Here is a 14,263-nt window from a genome sequence, read left to right on the forward strand (position 1 = left end):
GATTGCAGGCATGAGCCACCACACCGAGCCTGTTATAATATTTTCTTATGGCTTGAATAGTTACTATTGAGAAGTATATCTTGATTATTTTAGTTATTCTGAACATAATATTTCCCTTTTCTGAGTGCTTTTAAGATCATCTCTTTATCAATGGTTTTTACCGATTCAATTATGACATGCCTAATTATGTATTTCTTTATGTTTATTATTTTAGGGTTGATTGATGTTTTTGGACCTGTTATCTAATAATTTTCCTCAAATTTGGAAAAGGTATAGCCATTCTTTAAATATATTTCTCTCTTTTCTGCCTTTTCTTTGTGAGACTTCAGTTACAAGTATATCTGGCCATTTGATATTGTTGCATAACTCACTGATCTATTTTTATTTCTTTGCTCTTTTTCCTTTGTGTTGTTAAAAGAATAACTTCAGCTGAATTAAATTTAAAGGAGTTTAATTGAGAAATGAACAGTTCATGAATTGGGCAGCCCTCAGAGTCAGCAGATTCAGAGAAACTCCATCCCAGCCACATGATAGACAAAAAAGGTAAATTTTCCTTTTATAGACAAAAAAGGGAAATGATATACAGAAATCAGAAGTTAGGTACTGAAACAACTAGATTGGTTACAGCTCAGTGTTTGCCTTATTTGAACACAGTTTAACACTTGGCAGTCTATGAGTGGTTGAAGTGTGTCTGCTGGGATTCGCCAAGACTCAGCTATTGTTACAGGTACAGGCTCCTAAGTTAGATTTTCAACCTTTTCTACCTATTAAATTAGGTTGCAGTTTGTCCACAAGGACTCAAATATAGAAGTACGAAGTCCTTCTCAGGTCATATATAGATTGCTTTAATAATTTGCCCCTTTTGGTCATTTTTTTTCAATTTTGAGAGACTGACCAAAATGTTAGTCATTGATGTCACTTTTGCCATCATAAATGTACTTATTTGGTTTTGAAACCCACTGGGAAGAAGTAGAACAGTGAGTTTTACAAAGGTAGAAACAAGAACTAAGTAGAGGGTACCTCGTTACGCTGGAAATTCCTGTTTACAGTAGAAAAACAAATCCTGGTCTGTTCTAGGACCTATGTGTTTCCTTAAAGTCTTAATTATGTCACATTTAGCATGAGTGACTCCATTTTTGTTTGGTTTGGTCTGTTGGGGCCTAGTGCATGAGCTCAGTCCAAAACAATAGCATCTCATAATTTTGTTTAAAAAAGTCTCCCCCGTTTTGGTCAGGTTCTCACCTAGGTGAGAGTATGACCAAAACTTAAGGCATTAGTGCCACTCTCAGTTACCATAATTTTGGGTATCCAATCTCAGAATGTCATTCGTAGGTTATGGTGTCCTCATGGTGCACCAGGGAGACTACTACTCTGACTATTGGGAGGATAATACCAAGAGTTTGGAGTATGCCCCTTACCCAGGGTCCGCATAAACCAAGCCACCTAAAATTAAATAGATTAAAGAATGAGCTAGATAAAAAGTCTACTCACTTAATTAAGAAGTTTCTTCATTAATCCTCTGCAACTAAATCTCTATAATCTACATTTGATGTATTTCTCCATAGGCCACAGGTGCCAGCAGATGCACAGATACTGTTTAGCCAATTCTACTATTTAGCATAACTTTGACAAAGGAATTTAAAGTCTGTTGTATAACTATAGTCTTTACAGTAGAATCTGCTATAGAGCTTTTCATGAGGGATACATTTCTAATTATTACCTCTTTTACTCCATACCATGGAAAAAGAACCTAGCAAATGATGCTCTTTTAGAAGAATGAATGCCTCCTGGCAATATTCCCTTTAACTCATGATGTGGGTTAACAGGAGTGAATCAATGTTCTGTTTCTGACTGATTATGAGGCAACATATGCACCATTAAAGTTTCTCCCTTACATTGGGCCTTCATTTTTATATATCAAGGTATAAGGTTATCCATGTATAAGGCTGGCTGCAAAACCCTTCACAAATAAAATATACCCCATAAGTGCACATAACATTTTCATTTCTATTTTTCATAAAGGCATAAACAAGGAAAAAATATTCAAAGATAAAAGTCTCATGATAGTAGAGAAGTCTTGATCCTTGATCTTGGGAAAGCTGTTCATGTCAAGGATGCCATCTTCTTTGGGGAGAAACTTTCCTGGTTAACTTTACCTTAGGGGTTTCAATGGATGTACAGTTCCAAGAGATTTGAGGGACTCTTTTCAGCTATGAGATAAAGAACTCAAAGTTCAAGGTTTCAAAGTTTTGTTGCAGTGTGAATGGCCAGGGTAGTCTTTCTCTGATTTTCTCAGAAGATCCAGTCTTTGGGTTCTAGATTGTGAAGGGGTTGATTGTCCTCCATGAATTATAAAAAGCTTTCTTTACCTGGTGAAAATATACTGGGGCATAATAATCTACTGTTATAACATCAGCCATCTTACATGGGAGAGCTTTTATACAACCAGATAACATGCATTGAAAATGACAATTGAACGAAATCCCTTTATAAAAGTTTAAATGGTCCATCGGGTAGCCAAATGTACCTGAAGCTTTGACTGTCTTCCCAGAGATATGGATTTGACAAACCAAACATTTGTTATAAACTATTTTAGCAATTTATAAGTAACCATACCAATATGTTTAATTTGGATCATTTTATATTTTCCATGATGAGTCACAGAATGCAGAACTTTTAATAACAAAATTTTTAAGAACTCAGAAAGGACAAGGTGGCTTTCCTGGTTCTCCATGAGTCCATGCTTTATTAACATTAGACTTATATCCTCTTAAATACAAGTTGTTTCTCCAAATTAGGTGATAGCACTGATAACTGATGAGTTATCATAGGTAATTTGACATAGACCATGGAGTTCATTCAAATTGTATATCTAAACAATTACAGTATTGGCTGATTTAGCAGGAAAATCTGGCAAAGTATTTCCTTGGTATTCAACTAAGTTTTGTTCTACGTGGTTTAGAAGTTTTATAAATAAGTCAGTCTTTTCATTAAAGCTTCAGGAATTCTTAACCAGTCCAATTTTTGGGGAATTGGGGAGTCCATGGGGAATTCTTTTCCATAATATGATTTTAAAGTTATTAGAAACCTGTATTCAAGAGTGCTTTTCAGGGTCCTTTCCATCCTTTCATGAATCTCCTAAAAGAAACTATATTCTAGGATTTTGCATGCATGTGAAGTTTTCAGAAACTGCATCAGCATTAAGCAATTAACTGTGGAAATGACTTTAAATAGCCACAGTTAAAGAAACAACTGAAAAGGAAATCAGTTATTTCTGTGATCTACAATAACTTAACATAGTAACCATAATTATAATTGATAGTACATACTCAGACATATTAGAATTTTAGAAATCCCATACAATTTTGGAACATATATTATCATTCACTAAAATAAAACCTGAAGAAGATTAAACATTATTTTATTTTGACAATGTTTTCCATGTAACTTAACATGTCAAATAATCCTGTTTACCTCTTTTTTGTATGCTTCAGGGGCCCTCTGTAGCATCTCAGAGTTAGAGGTTTAACATATTGATATTTAACTTGATATTATGAAATGGAATTCCAGGTTACAATAAGTCATTCATTTAGCCAAAATAATGTCTCAAAATTTTTTTAAAAAGGCAGAAACCTCTACTCACTGATAGCAGAAAGTTAGCTTTCCGAACTGTCTCTTGTCTTTCCCTTCTTTTTTGGGGTAGTTGATTGAAAAGGCAAACAAAAATCTTTCATTATCTTTTAATATTACCTGAAAATCTTGTTCAATAGAGAAAGCCAAATTTCACCCTTGCATTCAAATACTGTTAATGTCAACCCAAAATTTTAATAAAACCATATAGACAAATTTATCCTATTTTAATTAGCTTGATCATATGGTGAGATTCTCATAAACCTTTTATAACCCTTTACAAATTTTTGTTAAAGAGCAGGTCGGTGCTTTAACAAAACCTTGTTGTGCTTTCATTTTGATGTTCAACTTGTGGAAAAACCAAATAATGCCCATTTAAATTTAATCAAAATATTCACACACATAATTTGTTTTACAAGATTAATTTTTACAACCTTCCACAACTTATTCAAGCCTTTAGCTTTATCTTATCTAATTTAAAACAATCCTTTAACCCTCTAAACAAGGCAAAAATTTACATTGCCATGCCTTCTTATAATCTCTTACCAAAAACACATTCCACTCTCCTTACACACCTTGCATATAAAACTATTTTTTCAGTAGTCTCAATTACATGTTATAATACTACCTCTGAGCAGCTTCTACTTTTGGTGCATACATTTCCTTTCACAAATCCTTTCATGACTTACACAGACCATCTATGACATGCTTGGTCTTTCTGACTTCTAAACATCCTTCTTTTTAAACAGCCAGTTATTTTACTTCAGGACAAGAATTCAACATATACGATCCTTTCTTATATAAAATCTCTTTTCTCTATAACCTTGCATAGCTAGAGGAATGGCTTATTCGACATGTCCGTAGGCCTTTTTGAGAGTCTAATATCTCCAAGGTAAATAAATTGAACAATTTTCAAAAGTCAAAGCAGTTTATGACCGTAAAGTATTTAGTAAGCCTTATATCTGATCTTCCAATTTAGACCAAATGTCTTTATTTTACCAATAATCTTTAAAACATTTTATTTCCCAAAGATTACTAAAATTACATGAGCTAAAAGGTGTTACAGTTTTTATTTTTCTTTCAAAATATTTTATTAGTACTTGTTTTTCTTTAAACCCATTAATTAGAGCTCTTTTATATAAACATCACACATACACAACACATATATGACTACACAGATGGACAGAAGAAGATCCAGTAGTTGTAAGATTTTTTATTTGCTAGTTTCTTAATTGGATTACTGGCCTCATTGTGGACCCCTTCAAGGAACAGGGCTAGCACCCTGTTTCTAGGGCCTAATAAGCAAGCACAGTTGGAAGACAAAAACAGATCCCCAAAATTAAGGGTCTCATTTTTCCTGGTTAACATGGCAAAACCCTGTCTCTACTAAAAATACAAAAATTACCTGGGTGTGGTAGTACACACCTGTTATCCCAGCTACTTGGGAGGCTGAGGCACAAGAATTGCTTGAGCCCAGGAGGTGCAGGTTGCAGTGAGCCAAGATCATGCCACTGCGTTCCAGTCTGGGTGACAGAGCGAGACCCCATGTGGGAAAAAAAAAAAAAAAAATTAAAAGAAAGGATCCCATTTTTATATCAGATCTTAGATCTCCAAAAAAAGAGAAGTGCTACAAGAGAAGATAGTGCAATGCTTTTACTGTACATTTTATTGCATGGCAACCCAAAGCCAATGAGCCCATTTTGCAATTAACCCATCCCTAAAAGTATATTTTCTCCCTAGTTATTACACACTAAAGCTCTCTTATAATGTGAAGTAGTCTCTGATACCCCAAAGTAAAAAACATCAGATAATACAATGGAAAACAGAACAGAGCCTTAGATTGAGAGGTATGTATTCACTTGCAATTCCTGGGGTTTCATGAAGGAAACAAAGGTTTTTCCCAAAACAGGATTTGTGGCACCTCCTGTTTTTCCCAAAGAGTCTCAATCTTTTAGAGCTTGAATACCCACTTTTAATTAAGTTGACTTTTAACAACAGCACTCTTTTTTTTTTTTTTTTTTTTTGAGACGGAGTCTCGCTCTGTCGCCCAGGCTGGAGTGCAGTGGCCGGATCTCAGCTCACTGCAAGCTCCGCCTCCCGGGTTTATGCCATTCTCCTGCCTCAGCCTCCCTAGTAGCTGGGACTACAGGTGCCTACCACCTCGCCCGGCTGGTTTTTGTTTTTGTATTTTTTAGTAGAGATGGGGTTTCACCGTGTTAGCCAGGATGCTCTCAATCTCCTGACCTCATGATCCGCCCGTCTCAGCCTCCCAAAGTGCTGGGATTATAGGCTTGAGCCACCGTGCCCGGCCTAACCACAGCACTCTTTAAAGAAAGAAATAGTTCTTTTAAATCTTTTATTATCTGACTTAAGCCAGGCCAAACAGCCTATATTTTTGTGCTCAGAGAAAGGAAAATGTAAGATGGTTCATGGAGGGGAAGATAATCAACAAAAGGTAAAGGTCACACAGATGTCAAACCAGGAAGGACTCATTCCCTAAGCCAGGAATTGAACCCTGAACAAGGGCTGCCATTGTGTTGAGAGAAACCAAGAGAAAGTACTGCCACAAGGTCAAGCTCCCAAGGACATGAAACAAGATGAGAAGGAAACATTATGCAGTTTTTGTTGTTGTTTCAGAGACCTGCAGCAAACTTTGTTACTGAGCAGTTTGCTGGGCCATCTTGAACAATGGGCTTACAGGGGTACTAGGCCTACATTATATCCTAAGGTACCCCTCTTTATGACAACACAAAGCCCATCAGAGTCACTATAGCTGAAGACTAGCCTCACAAATCCTTTTTCCCCATTAGTTAAAACTTTACAGAGGAGATAAACAGTGATTTTTACCATTCATTCAACCGGTTTACACACACACACACACACACACACACACACACACACACACACACAGAGGCTAGAAATGTGACTGGTAAGAATTTTTTATCCTTTTGCTGGCATGTTAGATTTCTGGGTTCCCTTTCCCTGAGTGGCACTAGTGACCCTGCTCACCACACCATAGCTCCAGAGCCCAAGCTACATTACTAAGGAAAATCATGGAACCACAGGCAAAATCCTTTCAATTTTGCAAGATGCTGAATAAGGGTTTGCATGTGGTAACCAAATTAACATTTCCATTCTGGCCAGAACAAAATATGTGTGACAAAACAGACATTAGCCACTCTGCTTAGCACCCAATATCAAACCAGCAAGGCTTAAACTTGCCCCCTGTTGGGCCCTGTCATCTTTAATCCATTTCTAACCAAAAGGGACTTTACTGAGGAAAGGGCCTCTAACCCAATCCTATCCTTTACTCAGGTAAAATGTACCCCATTACTTATCCAAAGTCAGCCAATTGGTGCTGCAGTCTATTTCCTTTGGATTGGGATAGTAACTAAGCTAAAAATAGAAGATTTTTTTTTTTTTAAATCAATTAGTCACTTAAGGTTTTTATTTGCCTTTCATAAAGTCTTTAAGAAAAAATATTGAAATCTTTTTAGAAGCGTCTGCATATTAATAGGCATCCCTAGATGAGTCTAAATGCACTTCAGTGCATTGTTCATTCAGAATGTTCCACTGTGATTTATCTTCAGTAATATTTTGTCATTTCCTTAAGACTTTACTACTTCCCGGGCCTAATGTATAAGCTGAAGGAACTCAGTTTTCCAGAAATTAAGGTTCCTATTTTTACCTGAAATATTGGCTTTGCTCTTAGGTTCCCTTGAACTTAGCCAGTGATTTTTCCTACCTAAGCATGCAAGAAAAATGAAACAAAGGCGCAGAACACAAAAAAATCCCTGTGAATTTTTAAAAGCCAAATTTTACAACCCTGCAATATTACCATTTACTACTAGTTTCTTTCCGAGCCAGTCAGATATAAGAGGCCTCTAACTGGATCCAAGCCAGTTAATTACCAGATCAAATCTGATCCCGGATCCAATCCAGTTTCTGTCATGACTTCCAAACCCAGTTTGGCTCAGAAATTTGCTCAAAGAAACTCAGAGAGCGCACAACACAAATCTGTGGAGCTCTGAAATCCAATAGAAAACTTATCCACAATCCCCAGTTACTCTGAGAAATCAAAAGACCCAAGTGGTTCCCGCAGGTTCCTTGATTGTTCACTCAGTGCTCCTGGGGCTCGTTAGGAGCGCTAGTTTGGGTCCCACTTCTGACACCATTTGTTGAAGAAAAACTCCAGCTGAATTAAATTTAAAGGAGTTTAATTGAGCAATGAACGATTCACAAATCAGGCAACCCCCAGAATCACAACAGATTAAGAGAGAGTCCCCCACAACCACGTGGTGGAAGAAGATTTATAGACAAAAAAAGGGAAATGACCTACATAAATCAGAAGTGAGGTACAAAAACAACTGGATTGGTTATAGCTTGGCCTTTGCCTTATTTGACCATGGTTCAAACATTCGGCATTGTAATGCTGGTTGAAGTATGGCTGCTGGAAAGGCCAAGACTCAGCTATTACAGGTGCACACTTCTAAGTTAGGTTTTCATCCTTGCCTACCTATTAAGTTAGGTTGCAGTTCATCCACAAGGACTCAAATATAGAAGTATGAAGCCATTTCCAGGCCATATTTAGTTTGCTTTTATAGTGTGCTGTATATGTGATAGTTTCTATTGCTATGTTTTCAAGTTCACTAATTTTTTTTTATTCTGAAGTGTACAATCTGTTATTAGCCCCATCTTGTATATTTTCTAAAATTTCAGACATTCTAGTTTTAATCTCTAGGAGTTCCATTTGCTTTTTGTTTGTTTTGTTTTCTTTTTGGTTAGATAGTATCTTTTGTGTCCCTCTTCATCATGCTCAGATTTTTCTCTATATTTTTTTAACAGGTTGAGGATATTTACAATAGCCATTTTAAGGTCTTTATTTGCCAATTCTATTATCTCTGGTATTCTGTGATCTGTTTCTATTGATCTGTTTCTCTTGGTTCTGGGTTATATTTTCCATCTTCTTTATATATAACTAATAATTTTTGACTGGATGCCAGGCATTATGAATTTAATGTTGTAGGGTATGAAATTTAGTTATATTCCTTTAAGGAGCATTTTTCAAAAATTTCTGGAATGCAGTTGTGAATGCCAGACATTATGACTTTTATGTTGTAGGTTGTGGAATTTTGTTACATTCCTTTAAATAGCTTTTTTTTTTTTAAATTTCTGGAATGCAGCCATGTTCTTTGGGATCAGTTAAATCTTTTCGAGGGTTGCTTTTATGTATAGTTAGTGAGGATCCAGAGTACCTTTCAGTCGAGGGCTGATTTAGTTCTATTTCTAGGAGGATTCTGAGCAGCTACTCAATACGCCATGAATTATGAGGTCTTTCCACTTTGACTGGTTGGAACATGAACAATTCACAGCCTTGTGCAATCTGTGAGAATTATTCCACCTACTCTTCTGGGGATAGGGTGGGGAATAGTCCTTGTTATTCTACGATGGTTTGAAATGGAAATCTTATAGAACACTTTTGAATGATGAATTCATTTTTTAAAATAGATATAATGCTATTCAGATTTTCTATTTCTTGTGTCATGTAAGTTTTCTTTCAAAGAATTTATTCATTTTATGTAAGTTATCACATTTATTTGCATAAAATTGTTCATATCTCATTATTATCCTTTTACTGTCACTACGATCTATAATATCTCTGCTTCAATTCCAATGTTAATGAATGTAGGGCCCAGAGGGCCTAGAGCATTTCTCTAGTTATTTTCCCTGCCCTGCCCCCAACCTTCTGCAGGCCCAGCACACCTGTGCTTCAGAGTAAGGTGGATCTCTCTCACTTCTTCTGCTCTTCCTTTATATTCCTCCCTAACACTTGATAAAGGCCTGTGGAACAAGTAACAGATGTGCAGACTCACCTTTTGTTAAGTCCCACTGGGGATTCTAAAGTCTCATGCCATCCGCAAATTGGTGTTTAAAACTTAGTTAAAATTTTAGCTATTTTCTTCTTACCTATGTCTAAAGTGACTTTATCCTAGTCCCACTTCTCCTCCAAAGACTCAAGCCACTAAAGGGGAGTCAATGCTTTCTAGACCGTAACTCATTTGGCTTCTTTTCATCGGCAGCACACTTATGGCCATTAAAGATCTATGATCTTATATGTAATCTCACTTCTTTTTGTTGTTAGGATATAAATGGCATTCTCTTTCAAGTGTCTGCATATTTTGTTTTACAGCCTATGTTGGAGATCTCTGCTAACAGAGACCATTGCTGTCACGGAGAACAAGGAAGAGCAGGAGTGATGGAATGGTTCTGCTGTCTTCTGCCTTAGGGGCTGCTTCTCACGACAAGCTGCAACACTCAGACTCACCTGTTTTCACTCCCCATTCCCTCAGGAGTGGTTGCTGTTGTTACAATCTGGAGGCTCTTGCAGAGCTCTCTGTTCTATGCCCTTGATATGGTTTGGCTGTGTCCCCACCCAAAATCTCATCTTGAATTGTAATCCCCATAATCCCCATAATTCCCACGTGTCAAGGGAGAGACCAGGTGGAGGTAATTGAGTCACAGGGTGGGTTTCTCCTATCCCATTCTTGCGATAGTGAATTCTCATGAGAGCTGATGGTTTTATAAGTGTTTGGTAGTTCCTTCTGCATTCATTCTTCTCCCTGCTACCTTGTGAGGAAGGTGCCTTTCTTCTCCTTCACCTTCTGCTATGATTGTAAGTTTCCTGAGACTTCCCCAGCAATGCTGAACTGTAGTCAATTAAACCTCTTTCCTTTATAAATTACCCAGTTTTGGATAGTTCTTTACAGCAGTGTGAAAATGAACTAATACAGCCCTATACTCTGATATCATTTCAAAAATTTTATTCTCTGCCCTAAGTAAGCAGTTGGTTTCTCCTGCCTATAATTAAGTACCTTAATGATATATAAGTGTTACAAGATAGGCTTAAAAATAAATAACATTGAATGTATTTGTTATCTATGCTACTCCAACAATGTTTTTGTTTTTGTCCTTAACTTCTCTGCATCTTACTGAAAATTAATACTCAGTTGAGTTTACTTTTCTTCCTCACCTTGTAACTTATAACTAAGGGTGATAATAGCAGTTAAGATTCCTGATGTTTGTACTCTGATACCTCATATGGAAAATAATCATGAAGAGTCTTTACATTACTCAAAAGATACAGTTTCCTTGAGAGACACCCAAATGTCATTTGCTTAGCTCTTGCAATTCTGCTAAAATGCACTACTAAAAAAAATTACTGAAAACTTAATTGTTTTCTGATTGTTGCCTTTTAGTGGATAAGTAAAAGAATAATCCTGGTAAGAGTCAGAATTTCTCTTGAAAGCTTCATAAAATGTACGAAGGCTACACATCTCCCCTTAATCTTGATTTTGGTTAACTGAGTTTTCATGCAACAAGTCAGTCACTCAAACCAGTTACTCATCACCCTATCACATCCTCTAAACTCAACTGTCAGATGCGCTATCTGTGAATCTGTTATTTCCTCCAAATCATCTCCCCAGTCCACTTCCCTAGTCCAAACTTCCATTGCTGCTCATTTTACTTTTATTGGTTGCAGTAGAAAGCTGCTACATGATTTTGTAGGCTTGAAAAAGCCTCTCATTACTGATACTTCTTTTGGTTCAGCTTTGCATCACAAAGAAGGCAGCTTTTAAAAGTTAACTGAAAAGAGCACAGATAAATTTATCAACAGATACTGATTAAAAAAAAACACTTAGTTTTAGCTGTCATTTACAGACAGAGTAGCCTAGAGGGATAGAATGTTTTAATAGGTACCTCAGGTTTTCAGAAAGCTGTTGAGAACGGACTATTTCCAGGAGAAGTCAGATTAGAAACGGGATTTCTAGAACATTAACTGTATGGGACCCTAGACACCTAAGAAACTGATTTAGACTTGGGAAGAAGTTCGCCATTGTGAATTGCAACATGCTGGCATAACTCAGTCAGTATAAGCAGAAGTAATGTGCTGGATATTTTTCCTTTATCCTTTCAGAGCTACTCTCCATTTCTTGTCTCCATGCTCTGAGCACTGTAGGCACCAATAACCTCTAGTTCTACATCAATGGGTTCCTCTTCTTTAGCTTCTGATTGGGCATGACCAATGAGAGACACAGGCAAAGGATGAACAGTGCAGTGAGATCAGGACACAGGCAAAGGATGAACAATGCAGTGAGATCAGGGTATTCACTCACCAGGCTTTGTCCTGGCAGATTGCCAAAGCATTGGCTCTGTTCCTCTCCTATGGCTTCTCTTTTTGCCTCTTCAATGTGAAGCGTGGTTGCAGACACACAGTTACTAGCCCCAAGCACTACACTATACGTTACTTGTTTCTTTTACTCCTACCTGCGTTTTCTAAATAGTTCCTCTCCCCACTCCTTCATCTGAGTATGTCCTCTGTTTTCTGTTGGGACTATGGCTAGTGTAGGGGATACTCAAAATATTCAGTAACTTGTGAGGCATGGGCAACAACTAATTGGAAAGGTTGTAGCTGTAAACAGCCAGTAAGGCAGCACCAGTGCATACTGTGTAAGTATTTGTGCTGGCTATGGAATGTGGAGTAAATATTTTATAAGTAATAGTAAGTAATATGTCAAAATTTACAAATTAAAAACATAAGTGGGTTCAAGGGAGAGCCTGGGGATTGTGCAAGCATGGGGATTGCACAGTCTAGACTTAGTTGCACATTTCCTTCCATTTGGTAAAACCCAGGTGGGCTTTTAGCCCACCTCATTCTTCTAAGACCGTGAAAACACTCTAACCTGTTCCTCCTAATTTAGACTCCTAATTTTACTGATCAAGACATCTTGTTCTTATATCCACTAATAAATTCTACTTTTATTAAAATAGAAAACATTTTTAGGCATGCAGAATCACATAATTATAACTTCGCAGACCCTTCAACGAGATACATCTGATGTATTTATTAACTTACCCAGTGTATCTTCCTGTTTAAATGCAATAGGTTTTCCATTTGATTAATGCTTCCGATCAGATAGCATTCCATCTTCTCTGCTGGTGAACTGTTCACAACACCCCGTACAGCTATTGCCATGTCTGAGAACCTTTCCTGGAAACCACCAGGCAGAATTGATCACTATTCTCTGTGCTTGAAAGCACTTTTCACTCTGTATTGTGATTAATAGTGTGTGTTTCTGTCACCATTGCGAGATTTTGATCGCCTTGAAAACGGGGATCAAATCTTTTTCATCTTTATCACCTTAGGGCTTACTGCACTGTACATGATAGAACTGATAAATGTCTATTGAACTGAACTCAATGAATTTGGTTCCTGCAGATTCCACGGTAAGCACATGGCAGAGCCTGAATTCAAACCCAGTTTTGTTCTCAGTCCTGTGTCCAAGCTCTTACCCACAATAATGTGCTGTGTTTCTTAATCGTTTCACAGGGTTTTTGCTCTGATACATGCTAGGTTTTTTTTTAATGTTAAATTTGCCTTACCATTTTAGGAAGTCGGTGATTTCTTATGTGGATTTTATCATCTAATTTACATGTGCATTGATTAGTTTTGTGTTCTTTGTACCATAAATCAGAGTAACAAAAAGAGTTTCAAAACCTGTCATCAAAAACATAATTTTCAAAAAGCTTTATTCCTATTTTCTTTCATGGCAGGGAGCAAGAGTGAAATAAGAGGCAGAGGTATATAAACTCTTCGTATAATACTATAGAGAGCCTGATGTATAGTAATGGCTCCAGGATTGTAAACGTCTCTCTTGGCACTCTTAACACTGTCAGATTATTACTGTGTTCTCAGATTCAGCTGGATGTGTTCAAGGATCTTCTTTGGTCTGAAAGGTCAGCTGCTTTTAGTTGTGCACTGGTAGAATACTAATATGTCCTTATTCAAATTACCTGCTACAGCGCTTATTAAATTGATGGCCTTGTGCTCTAATTTAATACTGGTGTTGTTCAGAGGCGGGCTGCAGCGGCACTCTGTGCTGAACTGGGTGATGGTGAGGCAAAGTTCAAGCTGAAACCATGGTTTGGGGCTGCATTTGCCCACTAAATTAGCAGTCAGATGCAGTGTATAATTAATTAGCACAAACCAGGGAAAGCTTGTCATTTAATAAGCCTTTTTTATTTCCACATTACACAAACAGTGGGAATTGATCCATTAAGTGCCTGGCTATTAATGCTGTTTAATGTATGTCTGGTTGTTAAATTGAGATGTCTAGGTACATACGTTCAGAGTTTAAGAGCTCCTCATAGTTTGTTCAGTATTTGCTGAGATTTTAGGTCATGTTCCACAGAATCAATAAGAGCTTCATTACTGAATTTTGAACCCAGTTCAAACCTGTATATGGATTTAAGCTGATAGTTTTTAGCATGGCCTCAGAAATAAGTCTTCATATATATCTCTATATAACTTAAAGTTCAGCTAGTCTCCTACTCCTAATATTAAATATTATATTATATTTTCAGCATTCTTTTTTTATATAATCCTTGCTTGCAATTGCCTAAGGCAGAGAATAGCTTTATCTTTGCAGTATTCAGTATAGTACCATGGAATGTCAGAGTTGGAAGGAGCCTTGTGAAATATACAGAATGAGATTTCAGCTGCCCTGCCAGGATATTTGGAAGGGCACATAGTCCTAAAGTGGTCTAAGGAACATTCAAAGAGCTGGGTGTTGGA

At 37.0% G+C, this 14,263-nt stretch overlaps 1 long non-coding RNA gene across 1 annotated transcript; it reads left to right on the forward strand.

The window, feature by feature from the left end:
• The first annotated feature begins 413 nt into the window (after positions 1-413).
• On the forward strand, positions 414-10,370 carry LOC141407023 (uncharacterized). The gene is made up of 2 exons (XR_012413868.1): positions 414-543; positions 9,821-10,370. It is a non-coding gene; the product is annotated as an uncharacterized lncRNA (long non-coding RNA).
• Positions 10,371-14,263: the final 3,893 nt, after the last annotated feature.

This window comes from Macaca fascicularis, chromosome 6 (genome assembly GCF_037993035.2).
Source record: "Macaca fascicularis isolate 582-1 chromosome 6, T2T-MFA8v1.1".
NCBI classification, from domain to species: Eukaryota; Metazoa; Chordata; class Mammalia; order Primates; family Cercopithecidae; genus Macaca; species Macaca fascicularis.